At 48.2% G+C, this 18,513-nt stretch overlaps 2 non-coding genes across 2 annotated transcripts; both read right to left on the reverse strand.

The window, feature by feature from the left end:
* Positions 1-2,169: 2,169 nt before the first annotated feature.
* On the reverse strand, positions 2,170-2,241 carry trnah-gug (transfer RNA histidin (anticodon GUG)). Its single transcript has one exon. It is a non-coding gene; the product is annotated as a tRNA-His (tRNA).
* A 7,648-nt stretch (positions 2,242-9,889) lies between these two features.
* trnal-aag (transfer RNA leucine (anticodon AAG)) lies at positions 9,890-9,971 on the reverse strand. The gene has a single exon. It is a non-coding gene; the product is annotated as a tRNA-Leu (tRNA).
* Positions 9,972-18,513: the final 8,542 nt, after the last annotated feature.

The following is an 18,513-nucleotide window of genomic DNA, read 5'->3' on the forward strand; positions in this document are numbered from 1 at the left end:
ACTCAGTCACACCGGTATTAGAGGTCTAGACAGCAGATTCCGCACCGCTGATGTGTGTGACCGTGATCGTATAATGGTTAGTACTCTGCGTTGTGGCCGCAGCAACCTCGGTTCGAATCCGAGTCACGGCAGGCCGATGTATATACATTTAGGTTTGAGCAGCGCATGCAAATTATAAGCGCTCTTCTTTTTGCAAACTTTCGGTCCGTCGCTCCCCTCAGAAAGTTGAGTATCCTCTGTTACCAGTAGTTTTACGCTGGACATGTTGCCGCTCACACGACTATACCTGAAACTTCTCGATGGATCAGCAAGCTCAGAATATAAACGGGCTGTGATCGACCCCTGGGACCGCGGAATGCAAGCAGCAGAATGAGCCGCATTACCTCAGCAACAGCAGAGGATCTCCGCTCTCTGATCCAGGCACTGGCAGAGGAGATGTGCCATTTCCCCCAGCCGCTGTGTCTGTGAGTCGCCTGCCGCAACATCCTAGTGACGCTCTCCTGCGTTCCTTAACAGTGACCAGAACTGCACACAACGCTCCATTTGTGGCCTAACCAAGTTCCTGTGCATGTGCAACATGACTTGCCAAATTTATCACACAGTGCAGACCGTTGGCGACAGGTATGCGGTATTCCTTCTTTACCAGTCTACCTGCTTCAGGGTTACGTTCATGCTGATGACAAGATTCTTAGCAGTGCGGCGGAACAAGAGAGACTGCATAGTTTGTGAATGCTATCCCTGCAGCAAAGCAGGGTGAGGGGTGAGAATGAACAATGAGCACTACAGGCAGCACAGTAACAGGGTTCTCGACACTTGTATCTGCCGTACATAATGCGATATGAAACTGATCATCCCTGCCTGTCCGAGACGCACATTCTTCCATTACCTGTATATTCATGCGCCCATCTTAAAGGATCCTCGGGCTCTAAACAGCATCTATCCTGTCAGCGTGCGACAGACATCTGCTACTCTCTGTGTGAATGACATTTGTTTTGCACTTCTTCTTCAACATTTGTCTCCTCTCACCTTAAATACTACAGTTAAGTTTCTTTTCCAAATTAATCTTTCCACATATTGTTTTCCACATATATGTGCGACATCGAAACATATGGTGAAATGAGTCCATTGCAACAGCGACTAACGCAAGCCAAGGACATGCAGGCCACCCGCAATTATCCCCTTGCTTTCGGCAGCAATATCGTATGCCCACAACTTATTAACCCTAAGCCGCTCGTCTTTGGAATGCGGGCGGAAATCAGAGCAATCAGAGGAAACCCTGGCAGTCCCGCGGAGAACGGACGAACACGTTACAAACTGTCGTGGAATTCAACACCGATCGGTGATCGCTGGCGCTGTAAGCAGTTGTGCTGACAGTCAGGCTATTGTGCTGCCATTTTCCCTCTTGTATTTGCCATTTCCAAACCAGTGACATAATTCTGATTGTCTGTACATCTATGCCTCTCATAGTACTACACACTACTGGATCTATAAATCGATGCTGTTTTTTTTCCTTTGCTCCAAACTACAATTATAAATGCTGGTCTTTCTCTGGTTCGGCCTCTGTCTTTGACCTTGCACAGCCTTTGACAATGACCCTGAGGGTAGCTGAGCCCAGTCCAATCTGAGCTGGTTCTCAGTCCATCAGTTACGGTGAGGAACTGAATGAATTATAATTTGGAAGACAATGAAACAAGCGTTATCAGTCAGTGTTAACTCATCACCCATGTTACATTAACCAAGTGTGATTACGAAGAAGCGAGTCCTGAATCGGCACCGCATCGCACTGTCCCTTTCAATAAAATGAATCAGCGACAGGCGACTCACAGGCACAACGGCTGCGGTGAAAAGCACCTCTCTTCCGGCAGTGCCTGGATCAGAGAGTTGAGATTCTCTGCTGGGCCTGAGGCAATGCGGGTCTTCCTACCTCTTGCACCCCACGATCTCGGGGATCATCATAGCCCGTTTACATTGACAGCTTTCTGATCTATCGCGAACGTTCAGTTCCAAATGCACCGAGTTTTCGTGTGTATTAGTTCGAGTAACAATGTGTCCAGGCTCCCGGTGACAGAGATGACTCGGCTTCCTGAGGGATCGGCGGACTGAAAATCAGCAAAAGAAGAGCCTTTATTTTGCAGGCGCTGCTGAAACCCAAATATGCAGGCACCGACTTGCCGTGACTCGGATTTGAACCGAGGTTACTGCGGCCACAACGCAGCGTACTAACCACTATACGATCACGGCCACACCAGAGCTGTGCGGTTTCGGCTGTCAAATCTCTGATCCCGATGCGACTCAGTCAACTGACTTTGCGGCGCTTCCGCGGAGACACAGGCATGAAGTACTGGAAATAATCAGCAGATCACCCGTAGCTTCGGCTGGAGAAACCGAGTCTACGTTTCATGTACGAGCTCCGTCCGCAGAACTGAAAAGGTGACAGAAGATATTGATGAAAGTGTAGTGAGATGTGTCTGACAGGGAAGAATCGGAATGACCATTGCGGAAAAATAACAAGCAGCTGGACGAACTCAGCGGCCTTGTGCAGACAATGGAATGGACATTTCCTGTATCAGGTCTGTGGCCATTGAGATCACCTATAAAAAATGTTTAATGCTTATTGAGTGAATGGGAGCAGTTAGTGGGAAGGATAACAGATAAAGAACGAAGAATTTTTTTAAAAGTTGGCGGTGCAGAGAACAGGGAAGGCTGCACAGTTGCAAATAAAGGCACATTGATTTATAATGGGCACAGACATTGGGGACTGCATGTGATCCTATTGGAAAATCGAATACCAGATGGCACGCGTGTTAACGCTAGAACTGAGTGCTGAATAAGAACCTGAGGGGCATTTTACACAGTGGATGGTAAAGCTATCGAACAGCTTCGAGAGGAAATGGCTGAGGCAGAAAAATTCTGGGTCATCACTGGCTGTTATCCAACCACCAGTCAAGTGACTATGGCGTCGTTCTGGGCTGGTCTAACAAATGCAAAACAGAAATGCCCACAAAAGTGAACTAAGCATCTTCCCAGTTACCTACCAAACTACCTCCTGCTGTTTACTTCCGAGTCTACTTACCGCTCAGGATTTTAAAAAAAAAGCAAAAACCAGACGCCCTGACTCTGTAGTTCAAACACTTAACGGTGATGAGAATCCTTCATCTGTAATTCCCAGCTCGAGAGTGGTGGCGCCCATCCGATGTAAAATGCATGCTCAGAGCTCAAGATCAAAATGGGGCAGACTCGGGTCGCTCCAGGTTGTATCTTTGTTTCCAAACTTGTTTGTTCAGTGGTGTTCAATTAGGGACACGCTTCGAAACTGACTGGTCATCCAGGGGTGGCTGGCACCGTAGACATGGCCAGGAGACGTTACCGGTGGCCAGGAATTCTACAGATGTCCGGGAATATGTCTCAGCATGTGACATTTGCGCACGAAATATAGCACCCCGAGCACACCTTCAACGTCTGCTTCAGCCCCTCCAGTTTCCTACTCGTCTTTGGTCCCACAGTTCTATGGATAATTTTCACTGGTCTTCTGGTATCTCGGGGAAATGCAGTAATAATGATGGTCATAGACCGATACTCCAAGGCCTGCCGGTTTGTCTACTTCACAAACTACCATCAGCTTTAGAGACCGCCAAGCTCACGTAACAGCACATTTTCAGGATTCACAGTTTCTCCCAGGACGCTGTCTCCGATTGAAGCCACCCGTTTGCTCGTTGGTTTTGGAAGATTTTTTATCTGAGCTCATTTGGTCCCCTGACAGTCTGTCGTCCGGGTTCCATCCGCAAACCAATACGCAAACGGAGAGGATGAAACAGGACATACAGAGAACACCCATATGGCTGTGCTTGGGGTACATTACCACCTGAAGTGACAACCTGATCTGGGCAGAACATGCGCAGATCACACGTCAGCATTTGTTAATTAGGATCTCTGCTCACAAATGCCACTTTGTGTACCGTCCTCCGCTGTTCCCGGAACAACAAGCGGAGGAATCGGTTCCATCAGCGGACCAGCTAGTTTAGAAATGACGGCAGTGATGGGTTAAGTTGAGAGAGGTTTTGTTGGCCTCTTCGCCTCAACACTAAGGCTAGGCCAATTACCGGAAAAGACAGGGGCCAGCAAGTCTCCCTTTCAGCCATGTGACGCATCTTTTCTGATGGAGATTGTGCAAGGAATGTTGTTGCCAATCCGAACTGACTGGGGTCTGGAAGGGAGGAAATCGAGGATCCACTTGCGGAAGAATTTATTGAGGCCAAAAGTCTTGAAACTTGATTCGTTCTGATGGAATTATAGTATTGAATCCCGAGCTGTAGTCGATAATTATCACTCTCATATTGATTACTGCAGGTATCTATTTCGTTAGCGATTCAGTGCGGAGAAGGTCCTTATGGTCCTTCGAGTCTAGACGCGCCAACAGCCCCTATTAATCCTAACCTAAACATGATACACTTTTGTGATCACCTATCAGCCTACCTGGTATGTCTTTGGATTGGAACGAAACCGGAGAAAGCCCATGCATTCCACGGGAGAACGTACAGACACCTTACCAAACGTCGCCGTAATTGGACTCAAATATTCGCAACATCCCGAGCTGACTAGCGTCGCCCCAACTGATACACTACCCAGACAGGAATGGCAGCTCAGACTTCCGGGTTTCCGGTGATTTAGACGCGACCGAGCGGGAGGAATTAAAGGAAGAGGGGTGTCGTTACTGGGCAGGGAAAATTTCACGGCACTGCTCAGTCAGAACAGACTGGAGAACTCGTCTGTGAGGCGTTATGGGTGGAAATGAGAAAAAAGAAAAGTATGATCACGTTAATGGAACTATATTACAGACCACCCAACAGTCCGAGGGATTTAGAGAACCAAATTTGCAGAGAGATCTTTGACTGTTGCAAGAAACTAAAACGTTGTTGTAGTAGGTGATTTTCACCTTCCACATTTCTCAGGCAAGGTGGAATGGAGGCAGCAAAGCTTTGCTGTGGGCAAGTCTTGACAAATAATACGACGGAATGAATGGAGTTAAACGCTATCACAATGATTAGCCGACACGTGCATATTTACGAGCCCATTTGCCGTATCTGCTGCGCTGCGAATCCGTGGTTGTTACACCACCCCCCCCCCCCCCGCCCCAGGCATCACCCCTGGGGCGTAATAAATTTGTGCCCGCTGGAAATCCGAATGAGGGACTTGTCCAAGTTGTCCATCAGTGAGTCAGGTGGATAAGTGCCATGGTGTGCACTGCTAATATCGGAGCCAAGGACTTCCGTGCAGAGACAGAAACAAGAGTTATAGAAGGTAGCTCGATCAAGTGACACCGTGAGACGAATCATTCTCAAAATGAGGACCCTCCGTTTGCAGCTGGGAAACCCAACGGACTGAGATCAAGAAACCTTGGGAAGGTCGGAGAAGAGGCTTGGGAGTCAGAGATGGGGTGGGAGGGATATTGAAACATTGTAAATTCCATTCAGTGCCCAGGGAATACCCACGTTCATAGCAGGATTCAGCGTGGACACAGCCTTCCCAGGATACAGATCCTGCTCACATCCGCTGTGACCCATTGACTGGTTGGACCTCTCCTGCCGTCTACACTATTTTTTCTCTTCGCTTTTGGCTGGGGAATCACTTTCATAGTAGGGATCTTTGAACTAAATAGATTGCATGTAGGGAAATACCAGCATTTTAAACACCTACACCACCGGAGATGGGTGGGGCCATGGTCTAGGTTCTTTAAGGCATTTGCCGGATCCTCGGAGGGTTAATGGCGACTCCTTTACTTGGATCTTCGGAAGAAGCTCTATTTGGTTTTTTAATAGCTCCATTTTTCCATTTCAGGGTTCTTTTTAAGACCTTAATCTGCAGTTGCACGATGACAATGGTTCTTTGCGGGAATGGGACCCGCTCTCCCGGATTCACAACTGGTTGTTGTTCGGCACGCCAAGCACTCGGCTTAAGAGCTACGCTGGATTTCGAAGGACCGAGCTTTCGTGGCTCTAGAAACGGGAGACCGGAGGTCAGTGTCCGAGCAGAAGACCGGTGTATCGTCGGAGATGGAAGATCCAACGCTCTGTGCCCGGAGACCCGAGATCTTTGGGCACAGAGCCTGGAAAAAAAGCGCCGCAACTGACTTTTAACATCGTAAACCACCGAGCTGTTCGTTCTGTCTCTCCTCTTCTGGTGAAACGGAGACAACTCTTTCTCCCTTATTAGAGAGAGAGAAAGAGAGAGAGCCTGTGGTACGTCGAATGCAAGGTGAATAATGTAGACATTGGAGTACTGCAAGTCTATGTCTTGCCTATTGCTTTGCTCACGCTGGAGTGCTAGGTGAAGGGTCCAGATTCTCATTTTGTCGCTGGGGGTGAAGGATTTTTGCTTGCTGCCGTTTACGCGCGGGAGGGAGGGGAGCTGGGGGTTGGGGGGAACTTTGGGTCCATAACATTTACCTGGCGGACATTCTTTGGGGGAACTCCTCTCCTTTCGTCGATGGTTGCGAAGAAAAAGTATTTCATGATGTATATTGTATACATATCTCTGACATTAAATGTACCCTTGAAAACTTTGAAACCAATGGGGCGAGGTTGGATGGAATAGAATGCTTCGACTTACCTTCCTGCAAAACAGAATGCCAAAACCCTAGAAGCTGGACAAGATTCCCGGAAATCAATGATCATGCCATCAGGTTGGAGGCTACCCAGACGGAATGTAAGGTACTGTTCCTCCAACCTGAATGTAGCTTCATCTTTACAGTAGAAGAGGCCGTGGATAGACATGTCAGAATGGAATGGGATTTGGAATTAAAATGTGTGACCACTGGGAGATCCTGCTTTCTCTGGCGGACTGATCGTAGGTGTTCAGCAAAGTGGTCTCCCAGTATGCGTCGGGTCTCGCAAATATATAGAAGGCCACATCGGGAGCACCGGACGCAGTACATCACCCCAGCCGACTCACAGGTGAAGTGTCGTCTCACCTGGAAGGACTGTCTGGGGCCCTGAATGATGGTAGGGGTGGAAGTTTCAGGGCATGTGTAGCACTTGTTCCGCTTACAAGGATAAGTGCCAGGAGGGAGATCAGTAGGGAGGGATGGGGGGACGAATGGACAAGGGATTCGCGTAGGGAGGGATCCCTGCGGAAGGCTGGGGGGCGGGGGCGGGGGGAGAGATGAGCTTCGTGGTGGGATCTCGTTGGGGTTGGCGGAAGTTACGGAGAATAGTGTGTTGGACCCGGAGGCTGGTGGGGTGGTAGGTGAGGACCAGGAGGACCTATTCCAAGTGGGGTGGCGGGAGGATGGAGTGAGAGCAGATGTGCGTGAAATCGGAAAGATGCATTTGAGAGCAGAGTTAATGGTGGAGAAAGGGAATCCCCTTTCTTTAAAGAAGGAGGACATATCCCTCGTCCTGGAATGAAAAGCCTCATCCTGAGAGCAGATGCGGCGGAGACGGAGGAATTGCGAGAAGGGGATGGCATTTTTACAAGAGACAGGGTGAGAAGTCCAGATAGCTGTGAGAGTCAGTAGGCTTATAGTAAACATCAGTGGACAAGCTGTCTCCAGAGGTAGAGACAGAAAGACCCGGAAAGGGGAGGGAGGTGTCAGGTAAACTTGAGGGCAGGGTGAAAGTTGGATGCAAAGTCAATAAAGTCAACGAGCTCGGCATGCATGCAGGAAGCAGCGCCAATGCAGTGGTGATATAGCGAAGGAAAAGTGGGGGACAGATACCAGAATATGTACGGAACATAGATTGTTCCACAAAGCCAACAAAAAGGCAGGCATAGGTAGGACCCATACGGGTGCCTATAACTAGGCCTTTAGTTTGGAGGAAGTGGGAGGAGCCAAAGGAGAAATTATTAAGCGTAAGAACTAATTCCTCTCGACGGAGTAGAGTGGTGGTAGAGGGGAATTGATTTGGTCTGGAATCCAAAAAGAAGCGGAGAGCTTTGAGACCTTCCTGATGGGGGATGGAAGTATATAGGGACTGGACATCCATGGTGAAAATAAAGCGGTGGGGGCCAGGGAACTAAAAATCATCGAAAAGTTTAAGAGCGTGAGAAGTGTCACGAACATAGGTAGGAAGGGATTGAACGGGGGGGATAAAACCGTGTCGAGGTATGCAGAAACGAGTTCGGTGGGGCAGGAGCAAGCTGAGACAATAGGTCGGCCAGGACAGGCAGGTTTGTGGACCTTGGGTAGGAGGTAGAAACGGGAAGTGCGAGGTGTGGGAACTATAAGGTTGCTAGCAGTGGATGGGAGATCCCCTGAGCGGATAAAGTCGGTGATGGTGTGGGAGACAATGGCCTGGTGCTCCTTAGTGGGGTCACGATCGAGGGGTAAATAAGAGGAGGTATCCGCGAGTTGTCGCTGTGCCTCGGCAAGGTAGAGGTCAGTACGCCAGACTACAACAGCACCCCCCTTATCGGCGGGTTTAATAATAATGTTAGGATTAGTGCGGAGGGAGTGGAGAGCAGAGCGTTCCGAAGGAGTGAGGTTGGAATGGGGACAAGGTGCGGTGAAGTCGAGAAGGTTGATGTCCCGTCGGCAGTTAGCAATAAAGAGATCCAGAGCAGGCAGAAGACCAGAGCGGGGTGTCCATGGAGAAGAGGAGGGCTGAAGACGGGAAAAGGGGTCATCGGTGGGGGTGGAAGAGTCCTTGCCGAAGAAGTAGGCTCGGAGACGGATCCGGCGGAAGAAGAGTTCCGCATCATGGCGAACACGGAACTCGCTGAGGTGTGGGCGAAAGGGGACAAAGGTGAGGCCCTTACTGAGGACAGAGTGTTCCGCGTCCGACAGTTGAAGGTCGGAGTGTATGGTAAAGATCCGGCACGGATGAGAGCTGGGATCAGAGGGGGGAGGGGGGAGGCTGGGGGCGTCAGTGGAGAGGGGAGGGTTGGGGTGAGAGGAAGATGGAGCCTCTGGGTACCCAGGAGCTGACGGTGCGATCTGAGGGATTTGGCATTGCAGAGTATTGGTGGGGGAAGGGGAGATGGAAGTCACAATATCAGCACATAAAGACCCAGGTGGAGTTCAAGATTTTTGACTTTGTCATGTTAGGCAAAGATCGCAAGATCCTACATCTGCGGGCCCAAGAGCCTGCTGGCCCTGAAACTAGCAGGCATGAATTTCAGATTGCCTCTGCCATTGACCTCGCCGGCTCCAACACCTCAGGGCATATTCAAAACCCGGAATCCAGCAACCACCATGGACACCTTCAAAGCGATTGCCCAACCACCAACTGCGACTCCACCCTTGAACTCCATTGCGAATTGCCATGGGAGGGAAAAACGAGTTCAGAAACACCGTGAAATTCACAGCAAATTACAAATGACAAATAACAACGTCCCAAAAGCGAATGGGACAATACTACAGTAGATAGCGACGTAGGAGGTCTAGTGCTGTCTGCGGAGCAAAAAACGGGTGTCGGTTCAAATAGATGACACTTCTTCTTAACTTGTTTACGTTCTTATGACCGTTTTACAGCGTGGTTTTGGTTTATGGTGACAACCGTTTGCAAAATGCGGCTGTGATCTACTTTATGATCTTGCCCTGGTCTTACTGAGAAACGATTTTACACCGCGTTTCATAGCTCTTTCCAATCGAATTCCGGCTGGTTCGTTGCATATTTGAAGAAACAAAGAGACAGTGTTACAGAATGGAGCTAAAATACATATAGATCTTAAATAATTTTACATCCACTACCTTCAATAAATAGAGGCCACAAACTCCTTACGTCCACAGCATCCTCACGTCCAATCTGCAGCTCCACAGTGACATCGTTGACCAGAACACCAATACTAGATCGTCACCATGATGATTTGTGATTCTATAATTTTGTTCTGCAAAACATTTCGAAATGCATTTTAATACTGACAATCAAAACCGTTGGAGAAAAAAATACAATGGCAGTGGTGGGATTCGAACCCACGCCTCCTTGGAGACTGGAGCCTTAATCCAGCGCCTTAGACCGCTCGGCCACACTACCAAATTTGCACTACATTACACAATAAACTGAATTGCTGATCATATTCATCTTGCATGTGTTATACAGTTGGCGTATGCTTTGAAACAACTTTCCAATTACGTGCTTGAAGCTTGATGTATTTTCGAGTTTTCAACCCATTTAATATATTTTTTTAAGTAGACTGGAGAGAGTAGTTTTGCCTCTTCAAACCGCCGGGTGGCAGAGAATGACATTCCAGATATAAGTGCAAGGACGCTAATTATCGTGAATATTCTCAGTATGCACATGGTTTAAAGGTTCACATTTCGAGCGGAAGCGAACAGTCAAGTTATCTACCGACGCTGCCACGTTCTGCGACCTTTGCAGGCGTGCATCAAATTGTACTAGGTTTTCATTTCATGCAGTAATCCCAGCTTTCGCAGCCTAACATTCCAAATTATAACGCTCACGTTGGCAACAGTTCGACAATATCTACACTCAGCCATCTGTAGGATATTTAACGCAAATCTAATATACAAACACAAGCCTCCAAAATCAGCTGAAACAGTTTCTTCGGAAGCTGCTTTAAGATTATATAGTATTGACTTGCAGTTGCCACGCACTTGAAACTGTTGTATTAGCACTCTTTTTCCGGTTGTCTTCGGAGTCCGGGCTTCATTTTAAATAATAATGAGAATCATCATTTTCAATCAGCGTTTATGTTGGGATTAAATACCAGGGACACTGCGTACTTGTACGTGTTTCTGTGTCGACAAATTCCGAGCTGCACAATAGGGTCGTTTCCTGAAATACAGAAAACGCGAAAAGCTTTAAACTTCAACAGGAAGAGTGCTCAGTTCTGTCATTCAATAGCGTCAAAGCTGATCAGATTGTCTGTCGAACTCCTAATCTCCATGAATCTTGTTAACATTTCGCCTTCTTTTTCTTAATAAATGATTATTATGATTATGAGGACACGCAGACCCCTTTTAATGTCATTTAGTAATGCGTGCATTAAGTAATGATAAAAATGTTTTTCCAGAATGATATCACGAAAACACATAACAAACCGACTTAAAAACTAACAAAAAACACTTAATTATAACATATAGTTACAACAGTGCAAAGCAATACCGTAATTTGATAAGAACAGACCATGGCACAGCAAAAATCTCAGAGTCTCTCGAAAGTCCCGTCATGTCATGCAGACGGTGATAAACAATTTATTATGGAGTTACACACACACACACACACACACACACACTTTAATAATAAATTTACTGTGATCTTTTAGCTGCGACTCGATGTTTTCAAACCATGTCCTGGGTTGCTAGATTCTCCACCATTAGGCGATGTCATAATCCACTCGAACTCTGACCGTGTTTAGCATTGTAGCGAATGCAGAGGGAAAGGAAACGTCTCCGGTGGCACTCAAACCCACCACCGTTTTATTACTACTTGATCATTTATCAGTAGAAGGCCAACACTCGGGCTATTGCTTGGCCTTTTCTCCTTGGAGCGACGGAATATGAAAGGCAACCCGATAGAGGTGTATAAGACAATAAGAGGCATTCATCGTGTGGACAGCCAGAGGCTTTTTTCCCAGGGCTGAAATGGCTAACACGAGGGATATAGTTTTAAGATGTTTGGCAGTAGGTACAACGGGGATGTCAAGGGTAAGATCATCCACGCAGAGAGTGGTGGGTACAAGAATTCACTGCCAGCGAATGTGGTAGAGGCAAATACGATAGGGTCTTTTAAGAGACTCATAGAATGGTACATGGAGCTTAGAAAAATAGAAGGCTATGTGGTAGAGAAATTCTAGGCACTCCTTGTCATGGTCCGGTCTGTGAAGTCCGCGTTCCGGTTCACGGTCCGGTCCGTGTACTCCGGACTCCGGGTCTTCCAGCTGTCCCTTGTTTTGGTTGAGTTAATCATAGGCACCTGATTTCCATCTTCGGGCTTGGAATATAAGTAGCCTTGGGGTCGACTGTGGGATGCTGGTTGATCTTGTCAAGATCCCCTGGCAGAAACCTGCCGGTGGAAGGCTAGAGCGGCCACTTGCCATCCTTAGGCCGCGTTGGAGAACCATCGCTTCATGGAGCCTTGCTGTCGATAGTCGGAGCTGACTTTGTGGTATGGATTCGGCCGTTTCTGGTGCCAGCTGAGTGACCGGCAATCACTCCGAGCTAGATAGGGATCCAGCTGTTTCCGTAGCTAACCGAGGTTGCCAGCCGTAACCGCGACTCGCTGCAATCCCCATGCAGAGATGGAACTGTGTGTCGCTCTTCGGTGTTTGTCTATTCTTGTCCTCGCCTCTGTGGGGTAAGTCAGACCGTTCTGCCGTGGTGCTGCGGGGGGAGGGGGTCTGTCTTGTCTTGTCCTCACCTCCGTGGGGTAAGTCAGGCAGTTCTGCCGTTACCCGAAGGATGGACCTGTTCACACCTTGCTGTGAAGATAAAGATGAGTCCTGGCTTTTCAAAGGATAAGTCCCGGATCTATGTTGATGTTCAGTTCCCAGTCTGTCTCCGAGCTCCAGCCTCCGAGTTATCAGCTTCCGCATTTCAAGACCCCAGCGTCCAGTCTCAAGGCTCAAGGCCCAAGACCCCAGCCTCAAGCCTCAAGGCCCAAGACCCCAGCCTCAAGCCTAAAGACGCAAGACCACTGCCTCAAGTCTCAAAACTCAAGACAGCAGCCTTAAGCCTCAAGACTCAGGATCCCAGCCCTTAGCCCCAAGCCTCTAGACCCTAGCCACGTCCTGTCCTGTAGCCATGTCATGTCCTTGTCTACTTTTGGGGTCCGAGCCCGAGACAAGACCCAGGTTCTGGGTCCTTGTCCAGTCCCTGGCTCGGAGTCCAAGCACAGGCTCGTAGTTCATGATTCCTAGTCCGAGTCCCGCTTTCCCAAGCCCAGGCTCCTAGTTCATAGTTCCTTGTCCGGATTCCCTGTCTAGTCCATGTCGTAGCCCATGTCTGCGTTCTTGTCCCTGCTCCTTGTCTGTATTTAGTCACGTCCCTACTCTAGTCAAGTCGTGTTCCTAGTACTACAGTGTCTGTGTCTTGCGTTTGGGTCCGCCACCAGCGCCCACCTCTCCCCCCCCCCCCCCCATTGTGACACTTCTTGAGTAGGTTACATGGTCGGCACAACATTGTGGGCCGAAGGGCCTGTAATATGCTGGAGATTTTCTATGTTCTGTGTTCTGTAAAGCTCACAGGTGCGTTCTTTTGCGGAACAAGATAAAATCATGGAACAGAAATTTGCAATTTCTATATGAAATCCCTTCTACCTGCTGTCTCTGGAAAACCGGCTCATTAGCCCCTCGTTAACAGCCGCTGGATTCCGCGGCGATAAACACACCTTTATCCGGCTTCGAGGTTGTATACAACTTTAATCCAACCAAATTTGTGAGATTGGGGTGTGTCGCCCACCCAACGCTTGGTCTGTATCAATGTTGTGAGATTTACTAGCCCCGGCAAGAAATAACAGATCGTATACTACATACAAGTATAAAGAAATATATTTAAGAATGTTAATTTAAGAAATAGTTATTATATGAAAGAAAGAAAAAAAACAAAAGGGGCCCTTTACTTTGAAACAGTCAAATGTGTATTAAGTTAAAGCTCATCTTGAACTTGTCTGTTACTCGCGAGCTAGACTCTGGGTCTGCGTGAAAGCAGACAACATCTCCAAACGTCGCTCGAAATCCATCTCGGACAAACGGGTCTCCCACGGGAGTATAGGTTCTTCCTTCTGGAACCCATTCATCCGCACAAAACACCTTGTGCAACAGGTACGGCATTCTCAGTCATCTTCCCTCCTGTCTTCTCCCACCTCCCGCTCACCAGAGACATCACAGCTCGCGTTCCTGATTGGCTGAATCCACATTCCGAATTTGAATAACAAAGCTTCTGATCTCAGCTCAAACCAAAACAGGCTGAAAGCAGAAAAGGCTGCTCTTAGAGAACTGCTAAGCTGAAATACCTACAGCAAAGCAGTAAATATCTTAACCAGGGCGTTACATGTAAAACAACCTCACTTTCATTCTTTCACGGAGGAAGAGTCAAAACGATTCCCACAGTTCTCAGCCAGCTGAAACAACAAGCCTTACATAATGTTTCACAGAATGCTGGACGGCAAGAACTTCAGATGACGAGGCAGCATTTTTCAGTCTGAACAGAAAAAGTCGCTTGGCTTTCCCCTCCTCCAGAGCGCGTCGCGGGGCCGAGTTTCTTAGGGACCAGCACCGCTCCGTGGAAGATCCCGTGAGCAGTTTTGCCTGGGTGCACAGTGGCTGCAACAGCTTCCTGCACGCCGACGGCAGAATTCGGCATTACTTGCAAATTCCGCAGGGAATAAATGTGTATTTGCAACAGAATCAACGTGAATCTACAAATGCTCCTCCGTTACTTAGATGCTGCATTTCCCCTTTTCTCAAGAAATCCCAGTTAATATCTCTGAATGGAATAACATTCTCATGTCGTGCTGCGAAGCAGGTTCCCTGGTGAAAACATTTCTACAGTTCTTCTGATCGCGCGAACGGTTGCTTACAGCGAGTAAGCGTCAGATTTAAAAAGCGGACGGGACCGTCGGGACTTGCTGCGGAAATGAAGATCAATTCGACACTTGACAAGAGGCCATTAACTGCGCGGTCATGTTGTGAGTTACGAGCTGAGGCTTCGCTCAGGTGCTTTTAGAAGGCGAGATAGGAGGTTGAGATATGATTCTATTTTGTGACTTTCTTGTTGCACTGTCAGAGCAATGGAAAACAATGTCAGGTTAGTGAGGTGCTCCTCTTCTGGGTTGTGGGAAGACTACATCCCAGACTAAACCTGAAGCCTCATTCAGCCGGTGTTTCAGTACTGGAGATAGAGCACGATGAACAAACTCCGGATTGTTCAGGAGGTTTGCGAGGTTGATTAACAAGTGATACAGGGAGGTAGGTATACCGAAGGTACGGGACAGCAGTAAGTGGTGACCCTGACAAAAGGGAAAGGATATAGGCAGCCTAGTTGAGGTACGCCTAAGGCAGTTCCCCTCAGTAGTAGATTTCACCCTTTGGACACTGTTTGCGAAGGGTGGCCTCGCAGAGGAAAGCCGAAACCGATCGGCGTCTGGCACTTAAGTCTGGTTCTGTGATAGAAGGGAAGGAGTGATATGCGATTAATTGGTTGGGGGAGCTGACAGGAGGTTCTGTGTTCGAGAACTAGATTCTCGGATGGCATGTTGCCGGCGAGTTTGCAGGGTCGCCGACAACGTGGATCGAGTCCATAACATTCTGCAGGTGGAAGGCGGGCAAATGTCGTTCCCACATTGCTTCCAATGAGATGGCGGGGCCGAGGTCCTGCAAAGTGAGTTTAGGGAATTGGGTGCTAAATTATAGGAGAAAACCTGCAGGGTGGTGATTCGGGATCTGTATCTGTATCACGTCCTACCGGGGAGTGACGTAGAAGAATAATACAGTTTGATACACGGCTAAGGAGGTGCTAAAGGAGAGAGTGGTTGCCTACCATCATCCTAGCTCCGCACCTTCACTGGAAAATAAAATTGAAGACTGAAGAGCAAGATTACAGAACATGAAGGACATCAGGAACTGTTGCCTATTCTGCTTTACAGCGGTGGTCTGCAGTCGTTCCGAGAGGTCCTTCGACGGTAACGCAGCGCGAGGTTGAAGATAAGCTTCGGTTCTCATCGGAAAATGAGGAGGTGATCGATAGGGGCTACACGGAGGTAGTCACCTTCGAAGCAGAAACCTGCGTGTCCGTCAGGAGTGGGAATTGAAATAGACAGTCAGTGTAGAGTACCCATGTGGCCGCTCCCCTCAATAATTATACCGCTTTGGCTGCTGCTGGTGGGGGGAGACAAGCTACCAGGGGGATTTCACAGCGACTTGATCTCTGGCACTGTCTGTTTCTGTGGTTCAGAAAGGAGGGAGAGAAGAGGTGTGCATTAATGATGCCGGATTGCATAGTTAAACGAGCAGACAGCATATTCTGTGAACGTGAAAGACGCACGCAGATTGAATGTTGCTTGCCAATTGCCAGGGTCAAAGATGTCTCGGATCGGGTGATTTGACAGCTGAATGCGTGACTGACGATTTGGTGCAGGGAGCAGGTATTCAGATTTCTGGATCATTGAGAACTCTAATGGGGAATATATGAACTATACTAAAGGGACGGGTTACATGTGAACCCGAAGGGAACCAATATCTTTGCGGCAGGATTGTTAGAGCTGGGTTTAAGCGTATCTGGCAGGGTGTTGGGAACAGGAGTAACAGGGCTGCTTATGCAACTGTTGGTACACAACTGGATGCAGAGGGCAGTGCAGATGTAAGGAAGGACAAGCAGATTGTATGGCAAAATTGCTGTCAGTGGGATGGGTGACAGTGTAACAGGGGCCAAAATCAATATAGAGCAGTGAAGGTGTTATATTTGAATGCACGCAGTATACGAATATGATAGGTGATCTTTTACCGTCTTCTTGTTCGTCTATCGTTGACGTGATGAGGACCTCGACATCATTTGGATTTAAGTGAGGGAGAGTTGCCCAGCGTCAGCCTCACTCTCTCTTCCCAATTCCCATCTGGATCCAGTGGCAAGACAGAGTCTAGACGGCCGGAGATGGGACTAGGCGCAGTGGATGACCAGGACGTCTTCTGTGTCTTGTCCTGCTCTACACGTTCCACGACGCTTGCAGAGACCGCCTTCTTGACAGTTGGACCTTCCACTGGTCTCGTCCGCTCAATCCGCCGGAGTCTGTCTTCACATGCTGAGATAGACAACTCCCTATCTCACCGAGGGTTTGAGACCCGTCGGCTACCCTCACCTGGTTTAGCCGGCTTGTTGAAGCCGTTGCCCGGGGTGTGGCCACTGTCGCATGCAAACAGCTACGGGGAGCCACAGGTGAGAGCTGAGTGCCAGGTGGGGACCAAAGGTGGACTAACCGCCCTGAAAAGGACGCGACATGTTCCCCCACCAGAGGTGCTACCCCTCCCTGACACCCCATACACCCTTTTAGCGTAGGTAGATGTTGGTTATATCGTTGTGGGCATCGCTGTATCGTGGCTGAAGGGAGATATTAATTGGAGGCTTAACACGTTATAACGAAAGGATGGGCAAGTAGGCAGGGGGGTGCAGCGGCTCTGTTGTTAAAGGATTAAATCAAATCTTTACGAAGAGCTAATGGAGGATCTGAAGGTGAAGATTCTTTTTGGATAGAGTGAAGAAAATGCAAGTGCAAAAAACACTGAAGGGAAATATATATAGGCGTCTACGAACATGAGCCAAGAGAATAGGCTGCCGTCGATGCCAGAGAATCTTAGGTTTGTGTCTCTGGAGGACTGTGTCCTCTCAAGGACTCAAGCCTGGGCGGGAAGGTTTGAAGAACCCGCTGTTCCCCATGCAGCGGGTTCCCTCTGTCCAAGTCACTGATGTAGTCAAAGGGAAGGACAAGCGCCGATACCGCTTGGCACCAGTGTCATCGCAGAGGATGCCAGAGTGAAGTTGTAAACAACATCAAGTTGCCTTAGGGACTCCAACTCTGGATTTCTTCCTTGGGGTTTATTCCCGAAGCTTTTCCCATCAGAGTTTTCCTTCTCCTAGACGAGCTGCCGTCCAAGGCTGACGAGCCCCATCTGCCAGACGCAACTGGTTTTGATGCACCAGTGTCCGCCTTTGACCCTTCTCTTATCAGTAGATGCAGTTCCGGCGGGCCAAGTAGCTAAGCCACACGTGAAGGACAAGAGATGGACTTGGTTCTCAGAGGCTGTTAGAGACGCTTGACATTTGGAACACCTTATAGGTGGTGGGAGATTATCCCCACTACCACCTCCGGCTATGACAACCTGAGGAACCAGTAGCCAGGATATGGGTCACAGTTTGCAATAGGAAATATAAAGAGTATGTAAAAAGGGCAATGTTAGGATAACCGTAGGGGCTTTCAATATGTAGGTAGATTGGGAAAATCGGGTTGATACTTGTGGCCAAGAGAGAAAATTTGTAGAATGCCTACGAGGTAGCCTTTAAGAGCAGCTTGTGGTTGAAATCACTAGGGAATTCGAAATTCGGTGTTATGTAATGACCTAGATTTTATAGGGAGCTTACAACAAAGGAATTCTTTGGCAGCAGTGATCAAACTCCGTCTGCAATTTGAAAAAGAGAACCAAAAATCATATATAATAGTATTACAGTGGAGTAAAGGGAATTACGGAGGCAGGAGAGAGGGGCTGGCCAAAATTAATTGGAAGAGGAAGTTATCAGGAATGACAGCACAACAGCAATGGCTGGATTTTCTGGGATCCATTCGAAAGGCGTAGGAAAGAATCATCCCAAAGATAAAGAAGTTATTAGAGGGGAGGATGAGGCGACCGTAGCTGACAAGGCAAGTCAAATAGACATAAAGGCAAAGGAGAGGGCAAAATTTTTAGTGGCAGGTTAGGAGATCGAGAACTTTTGATTTTAAATCAACATCAGTCAACTAAGAACAACTAAAAGAGAAAAGACTGAACATGAAGGTAACCCACAGAATAATTTAACAGAGGAAACAAAGTTTTTTTCAAATGTATAAAGATTAAAGAGAGACAACAGTG

This window comes from Mobula hypostoma, chromosome 3, assembly GCF_963921235.1.
Source record: "Mobula hypostoma chromosome 3, sMobHyp1.1, whole genome shotgun sequence".
In the NCBI taxonomy this organism is placed as follows: Eukaryota; Metazoa; Chordata; class Chondrichthyes; order Myliobatiformes; family Myliobatidae; genus Mobula; species Mobula hypostoma.